Source organism: Phalangium opilio, unplaced genomic scaffold (assembly GCF_054372755.1).
Source record: "Phalangium opilio isolate 3A_F unplaced genomic scaffold, DU_Popi_V2 ptg001170l_1, whole genome shotgun sequence".
In the NCBI taxonomy this organism is placed as follows: domain Eukaryota; kingdom Metazoa; phylum Arthropoda; class Arachnida; order Opiliones; family Phalangiidae; genus Phalangium; species Phalangium opilio.
The window spans coordinates 6,661,227-6,678,898 of NW_028324255.1; the positions used below are offsets into that span (position 1 = coordinate 6,661,227).

The window sequence follows — 17,672 nt, forward strand, 5'->3', positions numbered from 1 at the left end:
AGATGTGACGTATAAATTAAAGGTTTTTCCACAATACCTGACGAACATTTAATTTTTGGGCTTCCTTGGCGCAATGGTTAGCGCGTTCGGCTGTTAAGCGAAAGGTTGGTGGTTCGAGCCAAACCGGGAGAGGTGTTGTAGGGTCTCAGATGTAACGTAATAAGTCATTACTTATCCACAATACCTGACAACCATTTAATTTCTGAGCTTCCGTGGCTCAATGGTTAGCGCGTTCGGCTGTTAACCAATAGGTTGGTGGTTCGAGCCCATCCGGGAGCGGTGTTGTGACGTCTCAGATGTGACGTAAAAAGTCAAGGTTTTTTCCACAACACCTGACGACCATTTAATTCTTGGGCTTCCGTGGCGCAATGGTTAGCGCGTTCGGCTGTTAACCAATAGGTTGGTGGTTCGAGCCCATCCGGGAGCGGTGTTGTGAGGTCTCAGATGTAACGTAAAATGTCAGAGTTTTTCCACAATACCTGACGAACATTTAATTTTTGAGCTTCCGTGGCGCAATGATTAGCGCGTTCAGCTGTTAATCGAAAGGTTGAAGGTTCGAGCCCACCCGGGAGAGGTGTTGTGGGGTCTCAGATGTAGCGTAAAAAGTCAAAACTTTTCCACAATACGTGACAACCATTTAATTTCTGAGCTTCCGTGGCTCAATGGTTAGCGCGTTCGGCTGTTAACCAATAGGTTGGTGGCTCGAGCTCATCCGGGAGCGGTGTTGTGAGGTCTCAGATGTGACGTAAAAAGTCAAAACTTTTCCACAATACGTGACAACCATTTAATTTCTGAGCTTCCGTGGCTCAATGGTTAGCGCGTTCGGCTGTTAACCGAAAGGTTGGTGGTTCGAGCACAACCGGGAGAGGTGTTGTAGGGTCTCTGATGTAACGTAATAAGTCATAATTTATCCACAATACCTGACAACCATTTTGTTTCTGAGCTTTCGTGGCTCAATGGTTAGCGCGTTCGGCTGTTAACCAATAGGTTGGTGGTTCGAGCCCGTCCGGGAGCGGTGTTGTGAGGTCTCAGATGTAATGTAAAATGTCAAGGTTTTTTCCAAAACACCTGACGACCATTTAATTTTTGGGCTTCCGTGGCGCAATGGTTAGCGCGTTCGGCTGTTAACCAATAGGTTGGTGGTTCGAGCCCAACCGGGAGAGGGGTTGTGGGGTCTCAGATGTAGCGTAAAAAGTCAAAACTTTTCCACAATACGTGACAACCATTTAATTTCTGAGCTTCCGTGGCTCAATGGTTAGCGCGTTCGGCTGTTATTCAATAGGTTGGTGGCTCGAGCTCATCCGGGAGCGGTGTTGTGAGGTCTCAGATGTGACGTAAAAATTCAAGGTTTTTCCACAATACCTGACGAACATTTAATTTTTGGGCTTCCTTGGCGCAATGGTTAGCGCGTTCGGCTGTTAACCGAAAGGTTGGTGGTTCGAGCCAAACCGGGAGAGGTGTTGTAGGGTCTCAGATGTAACGTAATAAGTCATTACTTATCCACAATACCTGACAACCATTTAATTTCTGAGCTTCCGTGGCTCAATGGTTAGCGCGTTCGGCTGTTAACCAATAGGTTGGTGGTTCGAGCCCATCCGGGAGCGGTGTTGTGACGTCTCAGATGTGACGTAAAAAGTCAAGGTTTTTTCCACAACACCTGACGACCATTTAATTCTTGGGCTTCCGTGGCGCAATGGTTAGCGCGTTCGGCTGTTAACCAATAGGTTGGTGGTTCGAGCCCATCCGGGAGCGGTGTTGTGAGGTCTCAGATGTAACGTAAAATGTCAGAGTTTTTCCACAATACCTGACGAACATTTAATTTTTGAGCTTCCGTGGCGCAATGATTAGCGCGTTCAGCTGTTAATCGAAAGGTTGAAGGTTCGAGCCCATCCGGGAGCGGTGTTGTGACGTCTCAGATGTGACGTAAAAAGTCAAGGTTTTTCCACGATACCTGAAGACCATTTAATTTTTGGGCTTCCGTGGCGCAATGGTTAGCGCGTTGGGCTGTTAACCAATAGGTTGGTGGTTCGAGCCCATCCGGGAGCGGTGTTGTGAGGTCTCAGATGTAACGTAAAAAGTCAAGGTTTTTTCCACAACACCTGACGAACATTTAATTTTTGGGCTTCCGTGGCGCAATGATTAGCGCGTTCAGCTGTTAATCGAAAGGTTGCAGGTTCGAGCCCACCCGGGAGAGGTGTTGTGGGGTCTCAGATGTAGCGTAAAAAGTCAAAACTTTTCCACAATACGTGACAACCATTTAATTTCTGAGCTTTCGTGGCTCAATGGTTAGCGCGTTCGGCTGTTAACCAATAGGTTGGTGGATCGAGCCCATCCGGGAGCGGTGTTGTGAGGTCTCAGATGTAACGTAAAATGTCAGAGTTTTTCCACAACACCTGACGAACATTTAATTTTTGGGCTTCCGTGGCGCAATGATTAGCGCGTACAGCTGTTATTCGAAAGGTTGAAGGTTCGAGCCCACCCGGGAGAGGTGTTGTGGGGTCTCAGATGTAGCGTAAAAAGTCAAAACTTTTCCACAATACGTGACAACCATTTAATTTCTGAGCTTCCGTGGCTCAATGGTTAGCGCGTTCGGCTGTTAACCGAAAGGTTGGTGGTTCGAGCACAACCGGGAGAGGTGTTGTAGGGTCTCAGATGTAACGTAATAAGTCATAACTTATCCACAATACCTGACAACCATTTTGTTTCTGAGCTTTCGTGGCTCAATGGTTAGCGCGTTCGGCTGTTAACCAATAGGTTGGTGGTTCGAGCCCATCCGGGAGCGGTGTTGTGAGGTCTCAGATGTAACGTAAAATGTCAGAGTTTTTCCACAACACCTGACGAACATTTAATTTTTGGGCTTCCGTGGCGCAATGATTAGCGCGTACAGCTGTTAATCGAAAGGTTGAAGGTTCGAGCCCACCCGGGAGAGGTGTTGTGGGGTCTCAGATGTTGCGTAAAAAGTCAAAACTTTTCCACAATACGTGACAACCATTTAATTTCTGAGCTTCCGTGGCTCAATGGTTAGCGCGTTCGGCTGTTAACCGATAGGTTGGTGGTTCGAGCCCATCCGGGAGCGGTGTTGTGACGTCTCAGATGTGACGTAAAAAGTCAAGGTTTTTCCACAATACCTGAAGACCATTTAATTTTTGGGCTTCCGTGGCGCAATGGTTAGCGCGTTGGGCTGTTAACCAATAGGTTGGTGGTTCGAGCCCATCCGGGAGCGGTGTTGTGAGGTCTCAGATGTAACGTAAAAAGTCAAGGTTTTTTCCACAACACCTGACGAACATTTAATTTTTGGGCTTCCGTGGCGCAATGATTAGCGCGTTCAGCTGTTAATCGAAAGGTTGCAGGTTCGAGCCCACCCGGGAGAGGTGTTGTGGGGTCTCAGATGTAGCGTAAAAAGTCAAAACTTTTCCACAATACGTGACAACCATTTAATTTCTGAGCTTCCGTGGCTCAATGGTTAGCGCGTTCGGCTGTTAACCAATAGGTTGGTGGTTCGAGCCCATCCGGGAGCGGTGTTGTGAGGTCTCAGATGTGACGTAAAAAGTCAAGGTTTTTCCACAATACCTGACGAACATTTAATTTTTGAGCTTCCGTGGCGCAATGATTAGCGCGTTCAGCTGTTAATCGAAAGGTTGAAGGTTCGAGCCCACCCGGGAGAGGTGTTGTGGGGTCTCAGATGTAGCGTAAAAAGTCAAAACTTTTCCACAATACGTGACAACCATTCAATTTCTGAGCTTCCGTGGCTCAATGGTTAGCGCGTTCGGCTGTTAACCAATAGGTTAATGGTTCGAGCCCATCCGGGAGCGGTGTTGTGAGGTCTCAGATGTGACGTAAAAAGTCAAGGTTTTTCCACAATACCTGACGAACATTTAATTTTTGAGCTTCCGTGGCGCAATGATTAGCGCGTTCAGCTGTTAATCGAAAGGTTGAAGGTTCGAGCCCACCCGGGAGAGGTGTTGTGGGGTCTCAGATGTAGCGTAAAAAGTCAAAACTTTTCCACAATACGTGACAACCATTTAATTTCTGAGCTTCCGTGGCTCAATGGTTAGCGCGTTCGGCTGTTAACCAATAGGTTGGTGGCTCGAGCTCATCCAGGAGCGGTGTTGTGAGGTCTCAGATGTGACGTAAAAAGTCAAGGTTTTTCCACAATACCTGACGAACATTTAATTTTTGGGCTTCCTTGGCGCAATGGTTAGCGCGTTCGGCTGCTAACCGAAAGGTTGGTGGTTCGAGCACAACCGGGAGAGGTGTTGTAGGGTCTCAGATGTAACGTAATAAGTCATAACTTATCCACAATACCTGACAACCATTTTGGTTCTGAGCTTTCGTGGCTCAATGGTTAGCGCGTTCGGCTGTTAACCAATAGGTTGGTGGTTCGGGCCCATCCGGGAGCGGTGTTGTGAGGTCTCAGATGTAACGTAAAATGTCAGAGTTTTTCCACAACACCTGACGAACATTTAATTTTTGGGCTTCCGTGGCGCAATGATTAGCGCGTACAGCTGTTAATCGAAAGGTTGAAGGTTCGAGCCCACCCGGGAGAGGTGTTGTGGGGTCTCAGATGTTGCGTAAAAAGTCAAAACTTTTCCACAATACGTGACAACCTTTTAATTTCTGAGCTTCCGTGGCTCAATGGTTAGCGCGTTCGGCTGTTAACCGATAGGTTGGTGGTTCGAGCCCATCCGGGAGCGGTGTTGTGACGTCTCAGATGTGACGTAAAAAGTCAAGGTTTTTCCACAATACCTGAAGACCATTTAATTTTTGGGCTTCCGTGGCGCAATGGTTAGCGCGTTGGGCTGTTAACCAATAGGTTGGTGGTTCGAGCCCATCCGGGAGCGGTGTTGTGAGGTCTCAGATGTAACGTAAAAAGTCAAGGTTTTTTCCACAACACCTGACGAACATTTAATTTTTGGGCTTCCGTGGCGCAATGATTAGCGCGTTCAGCTGTTAATTGAAAGGTTGCAGGTTCGAGCCCACCCGGGAGAGGTGTTGTGGGGTCTCAGATGTAGCGTAAAAAGTCAAAACTTTTCCACAATACGTGACAACCATTTAATTTCTGAGCTTCCGTGGCTCAATGGTAAGCGCGTTCGGCTGTTAACCAATAGGTTGGTTGTTCGAGCTCATCCGGGAGCGGTGTTGTGACGTCTCAGATGTGACGTAAAAAGTCAAGGTTTTTTTCCACAACACCTGACGACCATTTAATTTTTGGGCTTCCGTGGCGCAATGGTTAGCGCGTTAGGCTGTTAACCAATAGGTTGGTGGTTCGAGCCCATCCGGGAGCGGTGTTGTGAGGTCTCAGATGTAACGTAAAATGTCAGAGTTTTTCCACAATACCTGACGAACATTTAATTTTTGAGCTTCCGTGGCGCAATGATTAGCGCGTTCAGCAGTTAATCGAAAGGTTGAAGGTTCGAGCCCACCCGGGAGAGGTGTTGTGGGGTCTCAGATGTAGCGTAAAAAGTCAAAACTTTTCCACAATACGTGACAACCATTTAATTTCTGAGCCTCCGTGGCTCAATGGTTAGCGCGTTCGGCTGTTAACCAATAGGTTGGTGGTTCGAGCCCATCCGGGAGCGGTGTTGTGACGTCTCAGATGTGACGTAAAAAGTCAAGGTTTTTCCACAATACCTGACGAACATTTAATTTTTGAGCTTCCGTGGCGCAATGATTAGCGCGTTCAGCTGTTAATCGAAAGGTTGAAGGTTCGAGCCCACCCGGGAGAGGTGTTGTGGGGTCTCAGATGTAGCGTAAAAAGTCAAAACTTTTCCACAATACGTGACAACCATTTAATTTCTGAGCTTCCGTGGCTCAATGGTTAGCGCGTTCGGCTGTTAACCAATAGGTTGGTGGCTTGAGCTCATCCGGGAGCGGTGTTGTGAGGTCTCAGATGTGACGTAAAAAGTCAAGGTTTTTCCACAATACCTGAAGACCATTTAATTTTTGGGCTTCCGTGGCGCAATGGTTAGCGCGTTGGGCGGTTAACCAATAGGTTGGTGGTTCGAGCCCATCCGGGAGCGGTGTTGTGAGGTCTCAGATGTAACGTAAAAAGTCAAGGTTTTTTCCACAACACCTGACGAACATTTAATTTTTGGGCTTCCGTGGCGCAATAATTAGCGCGTTCAGCTGTTAATCGAAAGGTTGAAGGTTCGAGCCCACCCGGGAGAGGTGTTGTGGGGTCTCAGATGTAGCGTAAAAAGTCAAAACTTTTCCACAATACGTGACAACCATTTAATTTCTGAGCTCCCGTGGCTCAATGGTTAGCGCGTTCGGCTGTTAACCAATAGGTTGGTGGTTCGAGCCCACCCGGGAGCGGTGTTGTGGGATCTCATATGTAACGTAGAAAGCCAAAGTTTTTGCACAATACCTGATGGACATTTAATTTTTGGGCTTCCGTGGCGCAATGGTTAGCGCGTTCGGCTGTTAACCAATAGGTTGGTGGTTCGAGCCCCTCCGGGAGCGGTGTTGTGAGGTCTCAGATGTGACGTAAAATTCAAGGTTTTTACACAATACCTGACGAGCATTTAACTTTTGGGCTTCCGTGGCGCAAAGGTTAGCGCGTTCGGCTGTTAACCAATAGGTTGGTGGTTCGAACCCATCCGGGAGCGGTGATGTGAGGTTTTAGATGTGACGTAAAAATTCAAGGTTTTTACACAATACCTGACGAGCATTTAAGTTTTGGGCTTCGGTGGCGCATTGGTTAGCGCGTTCAGCTGTTAACCAATAGGTTGGTGGTTCGAGCCCACCCGGAAGCGGTGTTGTGAGGTCTCAGATGTGACGTAAAAAGTCAAGGTTTTTACACAATACCTGACGAGCATTTAACTTTTGGGCTTCCGTGGCGCAATGGTTAGCGCGTTCGGCTGTTAATCGAAAGGTTGGTGGTTCGAGCCCAACCGGGAGAGGTGTTGTGGGGTCTCAGATGTAGCGTAAAAAGTCAAAACGTTTCTACAATACGTGACAACCATTTAATTTCTGAGCTTCCGTGGCTGAATGGTTAGCGCGTTCGGCTGTTAACCAATAGGTTGGTTGTTCGAGCCCATCCGGGAGCGGTGTTGTGAGGTCTCAGATGTGACGTAAAAAGTCAAGGTTTTTACACAATACCTGACGACCATTTATTTTTTGGGCTTCCTTGGCGCAATGGTTAGCGCGTTCGGCTGTTAACCGAAAGGTTGGTGGTTCGAGCCCAACCGAGAGAGTTGTTGTAGGGTCTCAGATGTAACGTAAAAAGTCATAACTTATACACAATACCTGACAACCATTTAATTTCTGAGCTTCCGTGGCTCAAAGGTTAGCGCGTTCGGCTGTTAACCAATAGGTGTGTGGCTCGAGCCCATCCGGGAGCGGTGTTGTGACGTCTCAGATGTGACGTAAAATGTCAGAGTTTTTCCACAATACCTGACGAACATTTAATTTTTGGATTTCCGTGGCGCAATGATTAGCGCGTTTAGCTGTTAACCAATAGGTTGGTGGTTCGAGCCCACCCGGGAGCGGTGTTGTGGGATCTCAAATGTAACGTAAAAAGTCAAAACTTTTCCACAATACGTGACAACCATTTAATTTCTGAGCTTCCGTGGCTCAATGGTTAGCGCGTTCGGCTGTTAGCCAATAGGTTGGTGGATCGAGCCCACCCGGGAGCGGTGTTGTGGGATCTCAAATGTAACGTAGAAAGCCAAAGTTTTTCCACAATACCTGACGACCATTTAATTTTTGGGCTTCCGTGGCGCAATGGTTAGCGCGTTCGGCTGTTAACCAATAGGTTGGTGGTTCGAGCCCATCCGGGAGCGGTGTTGTGAGGTCTCAGATGTGACGTAAAAGTCAAGGTTTTTACACAATACCTGACGAGCATTTAACTTTTGGGCCTCCGTGGCGCAATGGTTAGCGCGTTCGGCTGTTAACCAATAGGTTGGTGGTTCGAGCCCATCCGGGAGCGGTGTTGTGAGGTCTCAGATGTAACGTAAAAAGTCAAGGTTTTTTCCACAACACCTGACGAACATTTAATTTTTGGGCTTCCGTGGCGCAATGATTAGCGCGTTCAGCTGTTAATCGAAAGGTTGAAGGTTCGAGCCCACCCGGGAGACTTGTTGTGGGGTCTCAGATGTAGCGTAAAAAGTCAAAACTTTTCCACAATACGTGACAACCATTTAATTTCTGAGCTTCCGTGGCTCAATGGTTAGCGCGTTCGGCTGTTAACCAATAGGTTGGTGGTTCGAGCCCATCCGGGAAAGGTGTTGTGAGGTCTCAGATGTGACGTAAAAAGTCAAGGTTTTTACACAATACCTGACGAGCATTTAACTTTTGGGCTTCCGTGGCTCAATGGTTAGCGCGTTCGGCTGTTAACCAATAGGTTGGTGGTTCGAGCCCATCCGGGAGCGGTGTTGTGACGTCTCAGATGTGACGTAAAAAGTCAAGGTTTTTTCCACAACACCTGACGACCATTTAATTTTTGGGCTTCCGTGGCGCAATGGTTAGCGCGTTCGGCTGTTAACCAATAGGTTGGTGGTTCGAGCCCATCCGGGAGCGGTGTTGTGAGGTCTCAGATGTAACGTAAAATGTCAGAGTTTTTCCAAAATACCTGACGAACATTTAATTTTTGAGCTTCCGTGGCGCAATGATTAGCGCGTTCAGCTGTTAATCGAAAGGTTGAAGGTTCGAGCCCACCCGGGAGAGGTGTTGTGGGGTCTCAGATGTAGCGTAAAAAGTCAAAACTTTTCCACAATACGTGACAACCATTTAATTTCTGAGCTTCCGTGGCTCAATGGTTAGCGCGTTCGGCTGTTAACCAATAGGTTGGTGGCTCGAGCTCATCCGGGAGCGGTGTTGTGAGGTCTCAGATGTGACGTAAAAAGTCAAGGTTTTTCCACAATACCTGACGAACATTTAATTTTTGGGCTTCCTTGGCGCAATGGTTAGCGCGTTGGGCTGTTAACCAATAGGTTGGTGGTTCGAGCCCATCCGGGAGCGGTGTTGTGAGGTCTCAGATGTGACGTAAAAAGTCAAGGTTTTTCCACAATACCTGACGAGCATTTAATTTTTGGGCTTCCGTGGCGCAATGGTTAGCGCGTTCAGCTGTTAACCAATAGGTTGGTGGTTTGAGCCCACCCGGGAGCGGTGTTGTGGGATCTCAAATGTAACGTAGAAAACCAAAGTTTTTCCACAATACCTGACGACCATTTTGTTTTTGGGCTTCCGTGGCGCAATGGTTAGCGCGTTCGGTTGTTAACCAATAGGTTGGTGGTTCGAGCCCACCCGGGAGGGGTGATGTGGAATCTCAAATGTTACGTAGAAAGCCAAAGTTTTTCCACAATACCTGACGACCATTTATTTTTTGGGCTTCCTTGGCGCAATGGTTAGCGCGTTCGGCTGTTAACCGAAGGGTTGGTGGTTCGAGCCCATACGGGAGAGGTGTTGTAGGGTCTCAGATGTTACGTAATAAGTCATAACTTATCCACAATACCTGACAACCATTTAATTTCTGAGCTTCCGTGGCTCAATGGTTAGCGTGTTCGGCTGTTAACCAATAGGTTGGTGGTTCGAGCCCATCCGGGAGCGGTGTTGTGAGGTCTCAGATGTAACGTAAAATGTCAGAGTTTTTCCACAACACCTGACGAACATTTAATTTTTGGGCTTCCGTGGCGCAATGATTAGCGCGTACAGCTGTTAATCGAAAGGTTGAAGGTTCGAGCCCACCCGGGAGAGGTGTTGTGGGGTCTCAGATGTTGCGTAAAAAGTCAAAACTTTTCCACAATACGTGACAACCATTTAATTTCTGAGCTTCCGTGGCTCAATGGTTAGCGCGTTCGGCTGTTAACCGATAGGTTGGTGGTTCGAGCCCATCCGGGAGCGGTGTTGTGACGTCTTAGATGTGACGTAAAAAGTCAAGGTTTTTCCACAATACCTGAAGAACATTTAATTTTTGGCTTCCGTGGCGCAATGGTTAGCGCGTTGGGCTGTTAACCAATAGGTTGGTGGTTCGAGCCCATCCGGGAGCGGTGTTGTGAGGTCTCAGATGTAACGTAAAAAGTCAAGGTTTTTTCCACAACACCTGACGAACATTTAATTTTTGGGCTTCCGTGGCGCAATGATTAGCGCGTTCAGCTGTTAATCGAAAGGTTGAAGGTTCGAGCCCACCCGGGAGAGGTGTTGTGGGGTCTCAGATGTAGCGTAAAAAGTCAAAACTTTTCCACAATACGTGACAACCATTTAATTTCTGAGCTTCCGTGGCTCAATGGTTAGCGCCTTCGGCTGTTAACCAATAGGTTGGTGGTTCGAGCCCATCCGGGAAAGGTGTTGTGAGGTCTCAGATGTGACGTAAAAAGTCAAGGTTTTTACACAATACCTGACGAGCATTTAACTTTTGGGCTTCCGTGGCTCAATGGTTAGCGCGTTCGGCTGTTAACCAATAGGTTGGTGGCTCGAGCTCATCCGGGAGCGGTGTTGTGAGGTCTCAGATGTGACGTAAAAAGTCAAGGTTTTTCCACAATACCTGACGAACATTTAATTTTTGGGTTTCCTTGGCGCAATGGTTAGCGCGTTCGGCTGTTAACCAATAGGTTGGTGGCTCGAGCTCATCCGGGAGTGGTGTTGTGAGGTCTCAGATGTGACGTAAAAAGTCAAGGTTTTTCCACAATACCTGACGAACATTTAATTTTTGGGCTTCCTTGGCGCAATGGTTAGCGCGTTGGGCTGTTAACCAATAGGTTGGTGGTTCGAGCCCATCCGGGAGCGGTGTTGTGAGGTCTCAGATGTGACGTAAAAAGTCAAGGTTTTTCCACAATACCTGACGACCATTTTGTTTTTGGGCTTCCGTGGCGCAATGGTTAGCGCGTTCGGTTGTTAACCAATAGGTTGGTGGTTCGAGCCCACCCGGGAGGGGTGATGTGGAATCTCAAATGTAACGTAGAAAGCCAAAGTTTTTCCACAATACCTGACGACCATTTATTTTTTGGGCTTCCTTGGCGCAATGGTTAGCGCGTTCGGCTGTTAACCGAAAGGTTGGTGGTTCGAGCCCAACCGGGAGAGGTGTTGTAGGGTCTCAGATGTTACGTAATAAGTCATAACTTATCCACAATACCTGACAACCATTTAATTTCTGAGCTTCCGTGGCTCAATGGTTAGCGTGTTCGGCTGTTAACCAATAGGTTGGTGGTTCGAGCCCATCCGGGAGCGGTGTTGTGAGGTCTCAGATGTAACGTAAAATGTCAGAGTTTTTCCACAACACCTGACGAACATTTAATTTTTGGGCTTCCGTGGCGCAATGATTAGCGCGTACAGCTGTTAACCAATAGTTTGAAGGTTCGAGCCCACCCGGGAGAGGTGTTGTGGGGTCTCAGATGTTGCGTAAAAAGTCAAAACTTTTCCACAATACGTGACAACCATTTAATTTCTGAGCTTCCGTTGCTCAATGGTTAGCGCGTTCGGCTGTTAACCGATAGGTTGTTGGTTCGAGCCCATCCGGGAGCGGTGTTGTGACGTCTTAGATGTGACGTAAAAAGTCAAGGTTTTTCCACAATACCTGAAGAACATTTAATTTTTGGGCTTCCGTGGCGCAATGGTTAGCACGTTGGGCTGTTAACCAATAGGTTGGTGGTTCGAGCCCATCCGGGAGCGGTGTTGTGAGGTCTCAGATGTAACGTAAAAAGTCAAGGTTTTTTCCACAACACCTGACGAACATTTAATTTTTGGGCTTCCGTGGCGCAATGATTAGCGCGTTCAGCTGTAAATCGAAAGGTTGAAGGTTCGAGCCCACCCGGGAGAGGTGTTGTGGGGTCTCAGATGTAGCGTAAAAAGTCAAAACTTTTCCACAATACGTGACAACCATTTAATTTCTGAGCTTCCGTGGCTCAATGGTTAGCGCGTTCGGCTGTTAACCAATAGGTTGGTGGTTCGAGCCCATCCGGGAAAGGTGTTGTGAGGTCTCAGATGTGACGTAAAAAGTCAAGGTTTTTACACAATACCTGACGAGCATTTAACTTTTGGGCTTCCGTGGCTCAATGGTTAGCGCGTTCGGCTGTTAACCAATAGGTTGGTGGTTCGAGCCCATCCGGGAGGGGTGTTGTGACGTCTCAGATGTGACGTAAAAAGTCAAGGTTTTTTCCACAACACCTGACGACCATTTAATTTTTGGGCTTCCGTGGCGCAATGGTTAGTGCGTTCGGCTGTTAACCAATAGGTTGGTGGTTCGAACCCATCCGGGAGCGGTGTTGTGAGGTCTCAGATGTAACGTAAAATGTCAGAGTTTTTCCACAATACCTGACGAACATTCAATTTTTGAGCTTCCGTGGCGCAATGATTAGCGCGTTCAGCTGTTAATCGAAAGGTTGAAGGTTCGAGCCCACCCGGGAGAGGTGTTGTGGGGTCTCAGATGTAGCGTAAAAAGTCGAAACTTTTCCACAATACGTGACAACCATTTAATTTCTGAGCTTCCGTGGCTCAATGGTTAGCGCGTTCGGCTGTTAACCAATAGGTTGGTGGCTCGAGCTCATCCGGGAGCGGTGTTGTGAGGTCTCAGATGTGACGTAAAAAGTCAAGGTTTTTCCACAATACCTGACGAACATTTAATTTTTGGGCTTCCGTGGCGCAATGATTAGCGCGTTCAGCTGTTAATCGAAAGGTTGAAGGTTCGAGCCCACCCGGGAGAGGTGTTGTGGGGTCTCAGATGTAGCGTAAAAAGTCAAAACTTTTCCACAATACGTGACAACCATTTAATTTCTGAGCTTCCGTGGCTCAATGGTTAGCGCGTTCGGCTGTTAACCAACAGGTTGGTGGTTCGAGCCCATCCGGGAAAGGTGTTGTGAGGTCTCAGATGTGACGTAAAAAGTCAAGGTTTTTACACAATACCTGACGAGCATTTAACTTTTGGGCTTCCGTGGCTCAATGGTTAGCGCGTTCGGCTGTTAACCAATAGGTTGGTGGTTCGAGCCCATCCGGGAGCGGTGTTGTGAGGTCTCAGATGTGACGTAAAAAGTCAAGGTTTTTACACAATACCTGACGAGCATTTAACTTTTGGGCTTCCGTGGCTCAATGGTTAGCGCGTTCGGCTGTTAACCAATAGGTTGGTGGTTCGAGCCCATCCGGGAGCGGTGTTGTGACGTCTCAGATGTAACGTAAAATGTCAGAGTTTTTCCACAACACCTGACGAACATTTAATTTTTGGGCTTCCGTGGCGCAATGATTAGCGCGTACAGCTGTTAATCGAAAGGTTGAAGGTTCGAGCCCACCCGGGAGAGGTGTTGTGGGGTCTCAGATGTTGCGTAAAAAGTCAAAACTTTTCCACAATACGTGACAACCATTTAATTTCTGAGCTTCCGTGGCTCAATGGTTAGCGCGTTCGGCTGTTAACCGATAGGTTGTTGGTTCGAGCCCATCCGGGAGCGGTGTTGTGACGTCTTAGATGTGACGTAAAAAGTCAAGGTTTTTCCACAATACCTGAAGAACATTTAATTTTTGGGCTTCCGTGGCGCAATGGTTAGCCCGTTGGGCTGTTAACCAATAGGTTGGTGGTTCGAGCCCATCCGGGAGCGGTGTTGTGAGGTCTCAGATGTAACGTAAAAAGTCAAGGTTTTTTCCACAACACCTGACGAACATTTAATTTTTGGGCTTCCGTGGCGCAATGATTAGCGCGTTCAGCTGTTAATCGAAAGGTTGAAGGTTCGAGCCCACCCGGGAGAGGTGTTGTGGGGTCTCAGATGTAGCGTAAAAAGTCAAAACTTTTCCACAATACGTGACAACCATTTAATTTCTGAGCTTCCGTGGCTCAATGGTTAGCGCGTTCGGCTGTTAACCAATAGGTTGGTGGTTCGAGCCCATCCGGGAAAGGTGTTGTGAGGTCTCAGATGTGACGTAAAAAGTCAAGGTTTTTACACAATACCTGACGAGCATTTAACTTTTGGGCTTCCGTGGCTCAATGGTTAGCGCGTTCGGCTGTTAACCAATAGGTTGGTGGTTCGAGCCCATCCGGGAGCGGTGTTGTGACGTCTCAGATGTAACGTAAAATGTCAGAGTTTTTCCACAACACCTGACGAACATTTAATTTTTGGGCTTCCGTGGCGCAATGATTAGCGCGTACAGCTGTTAATCGAAAGGTTGAAGGTTCGAGCCCACCCGGGAGAGGTGTTGTGGGGTCTCAGATGTTGCGTAAAAAGTCAAAACTTTTCCACAATACGTGACAACCATTTAATTTCTGAGCTTCCGTGGCTCAATGGTTAGCGCGTTCGGCTGTTAACCGATAGGTTGTTGGTTCGAGCCCATCCGGGAGCGGTGTTGTGACGTCTTAGATGTGACGTAAAAAGTCAAGGTTTTTCCACAATACCTGAAGAACATTTAATTTTTGGGCTTCCGTGGCGCAATGGTTAGCCCGTTGGGCTGTTAACCAATAGGTTGGTGGTTCGAGCCCATCCGGGAGCGGTGTTGTGAGGTCTCAGATGTAACGTAAAAAGTCAAGGTTTTTTCCACAACACCTGACGAACATTTAATTTTTGGGCTTCCGTGGCGCAATGATTAGCGCGTTCAGCTGTTAATCGAAAGGTTGAAGGTTCGAGCCCACCCGGGAGAGGTGTTGTGGGGTCTCAGATGTAGCGTAAAAAGTCAAAACTTTTCCACAATACGTGACAACCATTTAATTTCTGAGCTTCCGTGGCTCAATGGTTAGCGCGTTCGGCTGTTAACCAATAGGTTGGTGGTTCGAGCCCATCCGGGAAAGGTGTTGTGAGGTCTCAGATGTGACGTAAAAAGTCAAGGTTTTTACACAATACCTGACGAGCATTTAACTTTTGGGCTTCCGTGGCTCAATGGTTAGCGCGTTCGGCTGTTAACCAATAGGTTGGTGGTTCGAGCCCATCCGGGAGCGGTGTTGTGACGTCTCAGATGTGACGTAAAAAGTCAAGGTTTTTTCCACAACACCTGACGACCATTTAATTTTTGGGCTTCCGTGGCGCAATGGTTAGTGCGTTCGGCTGTTAACCAATAGGTTGGTGGTTCGAACCCATCCGGGAGCGGTGTTGTGAGGTCTCAGATGTAACGTAAAATGTCAGAGTTTTTCCACAATACCTGACGAACATTTAATTTTTGAGCTTCCGTGGCGCAATGATTAGCGCGTTCAGCTGTTAATCGAAAGGTTGAAGGTTCGAGCCCACCCGGGAGAGGTGTTGTGGGGTCTCAGATGTAGCGTAAAAAGTCGAAACTTTTCCACAATACGTGACAACCATTTAATTTCTGAGCTTCCGTGGCTCAATGGTTAGCGCGTTCGGCTGTTAACCAATAGGTTGGTGGCTCGAGCTCATCCGGGAGCGGTGTTGTGAGGTCTCAGATGTGACGTAAAAAGTCAAGGTTTTTCCACAATACCTGACGAACATTTAATTTTTGGGCTTCCGTGGCGCAATGATTAGCGCGTTCAGCTGTTAATCGAAAGGTTGAAGGTTCGAGCCCACCCGGGAGAGGTGTTGTGGGGTCTCAGATGTAGCGTAAAAAGTCAAAACTTTTCCACAATACGTGACAACCATTTAATTTCTGAGCTTCCGTGGCTCAATGGTTAGCGCGTTCGGCTGTTAACCAATAGGTTGGTGGTTCGAGCCCATCCGGGAAAGGTGTTGTGAGGTCTCAGATGTGACGTAAAAAGTCAAGGTTTTTACACAATACCTGACGAGCATTTAACTTTTGGGCTTCCGTGGCTCAATGGTTAGCGCGTTCGGCTGTTAACCAATAGGTTGGTGGTTCGAGCCCATCCGGGAGCGGTGTTGTGACGTCTCAGATGTGACGTAAAAAGTCAAGGTTTTTTCCACAACACCTGACGACCATTTAATTTTTGGGCTTCCGTGGCGCAATGGTTAGTGCGTTCGGCTGTTAACCAATAGGTTGGTGGTTCGAACCCATCCGGGAGCGGTGTTGTGAGGTCTCAGATGTAACGTAAAATGTCAGAGTTTTTCCACAATACCTGACGAACATTTAATTTTTGAGCTTCCGTGGCGCAATGATTAGCGCGTTCAGCTGTTAATCGAAAGGTTGAAGGTTCGAGCCCACCCGGGAGAGGTGTTGTGGGGTCTCAGATGTAGCGTAAAAAGTCGAAACTTTTCCACAATACGTGACAACCATTTAATTTCTGAGCTTCCGTGGCTCAATGGTTAGCGCGTTCGGCTGTTAACCAATAGGTTGGTGGCTCGAGCTCATCCGGGAGCGGTGTTGTGAGGTCTCAGATGTGACGTAAAAAGTCAAGGTTTTTCCACAATACCTGACGAACATTTAATTTTTGGGCTTCCTTGGCGCAATGGTTAGCGCGTTGGGCTGTTAACCAATAGGTTGGTGGTTCGAGCCCATCCGGGAGCGGTGTTGTGAGGTCTCAGATGTAACGTAAAAAGTCAAGGTTTTTTCCACAACACCTGACGAACATTTAATTTTTGGGCTTCCGTGGCGCAATGATTATCGCGTTCAGCTGTTAATCGAAAGGTTGAAGGTTCGAGCCCACCCGGGAGAGGTGTTGTGGGGTCTCAGATGTAGCGTAAAACGTCAAAACTTTTCCACAATACGTGACAACCATTTAATTTCTGAGCTTGCGTGGCTCAATGGTTAGCGCGTTCGGCTGTTAACCAATAGGTTGGTGGTTCGAGCCCATCCGGGAGCGGTGTTGTGGGATCTCAAATGTAACGTAGAAAACCAAAGTTTTTCCACAATACCTGACGACCATTTAGTTTTTGGGCTTCCTTGGCGCAATGGTTAGCGCGTTTGGTTGTTAACCAATAGGTTGGTGGTTCGAGCCCAACCGGGAGAGGTGTTGTAGGGTCTCAGATGTAACGTAATAAGTCATAACTTATCCACAATACCTGACGACCATTTATTTTTTGGGCTTCCGTGGCGCAATGGTTAGCGCGTTCGGCTGTAAACCAATAGGTTGGTGGTTCGAGCCCATCCGGGAGCGGTGTTGTGACGTCTCAGATGTGACGTAAAAAGTCAAGGTTTATTCTACAACACCTGACGACCATTTAATTTTTGGGCTTCCGTGGCGCAATGGTTAGCGCGTTCGGCTGTTAACCAATAGGTTGGTGGTTCGAGCCCATCCGGGAGCGGTGTTGTGAGGTCTCAGATGTAACGTAAAATGTCAGAGTTTTTCCACAATACCTGACGAACATTTAATTTTTGAGCTTCCGTGGCGCAATGATTAGCGCGTTCAGCTGTTAATCGAAAGGTTGAAGGTTCGGGCCCACCCGGGAGAGGTGTTGTGGGGTCTCAGATGTAACGTAATAAGTCATAACTTATCCACAATACCTGACAACCATTTAATTTCTGAGCTTCCGTGGCTCAATGGTTAGCGCGTTCGACTGTTAACCAATAGGTTGGTGGTTCGAGCCCATCCGGGAGCGGTGTTGTGAGGTCTCAGATGTAACGTAAAATGTCAGAGTTTTTCCACAACACCTGACGAACATTTAATTTTTGGGCTTCCGTGGCGCAATGGTTAGCGCGTTGGGCGGTTAACCAATAGGTTGGTGGTTCGAGCCCATCCGGGAGCGGTGTTGTGAGGTCTCAGATGTAACGTAAAAAGTCAAGGTTTTTTCCACAACACCTGACGAACCTTTAATTTTTGGGCTTCCGTGGCGCAATGATTAGCGCGTTCAGCTGTTAATCGAAAGGTTGAAGGTTCGGGCCCACCCGGGAGAGGTGTTGTGGGGTCTCAGGTGTAACGTAAT

General features: G+C 47.7%; 1 non-coding gene across 1 annotated transcript; it reads left to right on the forward strand.

Annotated features, from left to right (window-relative positions):
- The first annotated feature begins 16,833 nt into the window (after nucleotides 1–16,833).
- Nucleotides 16,834–16,906, forward strand: TRNAY-GUA (transfer RNA tyrosine (anticodon GUA)). The gene has a single exon. It is a non-coding gene; the product is annotated as a tRNA-Tyr (tRNA).
- Nucleotides 16,907–17,672: the final 766 nt, after the last annotated feature.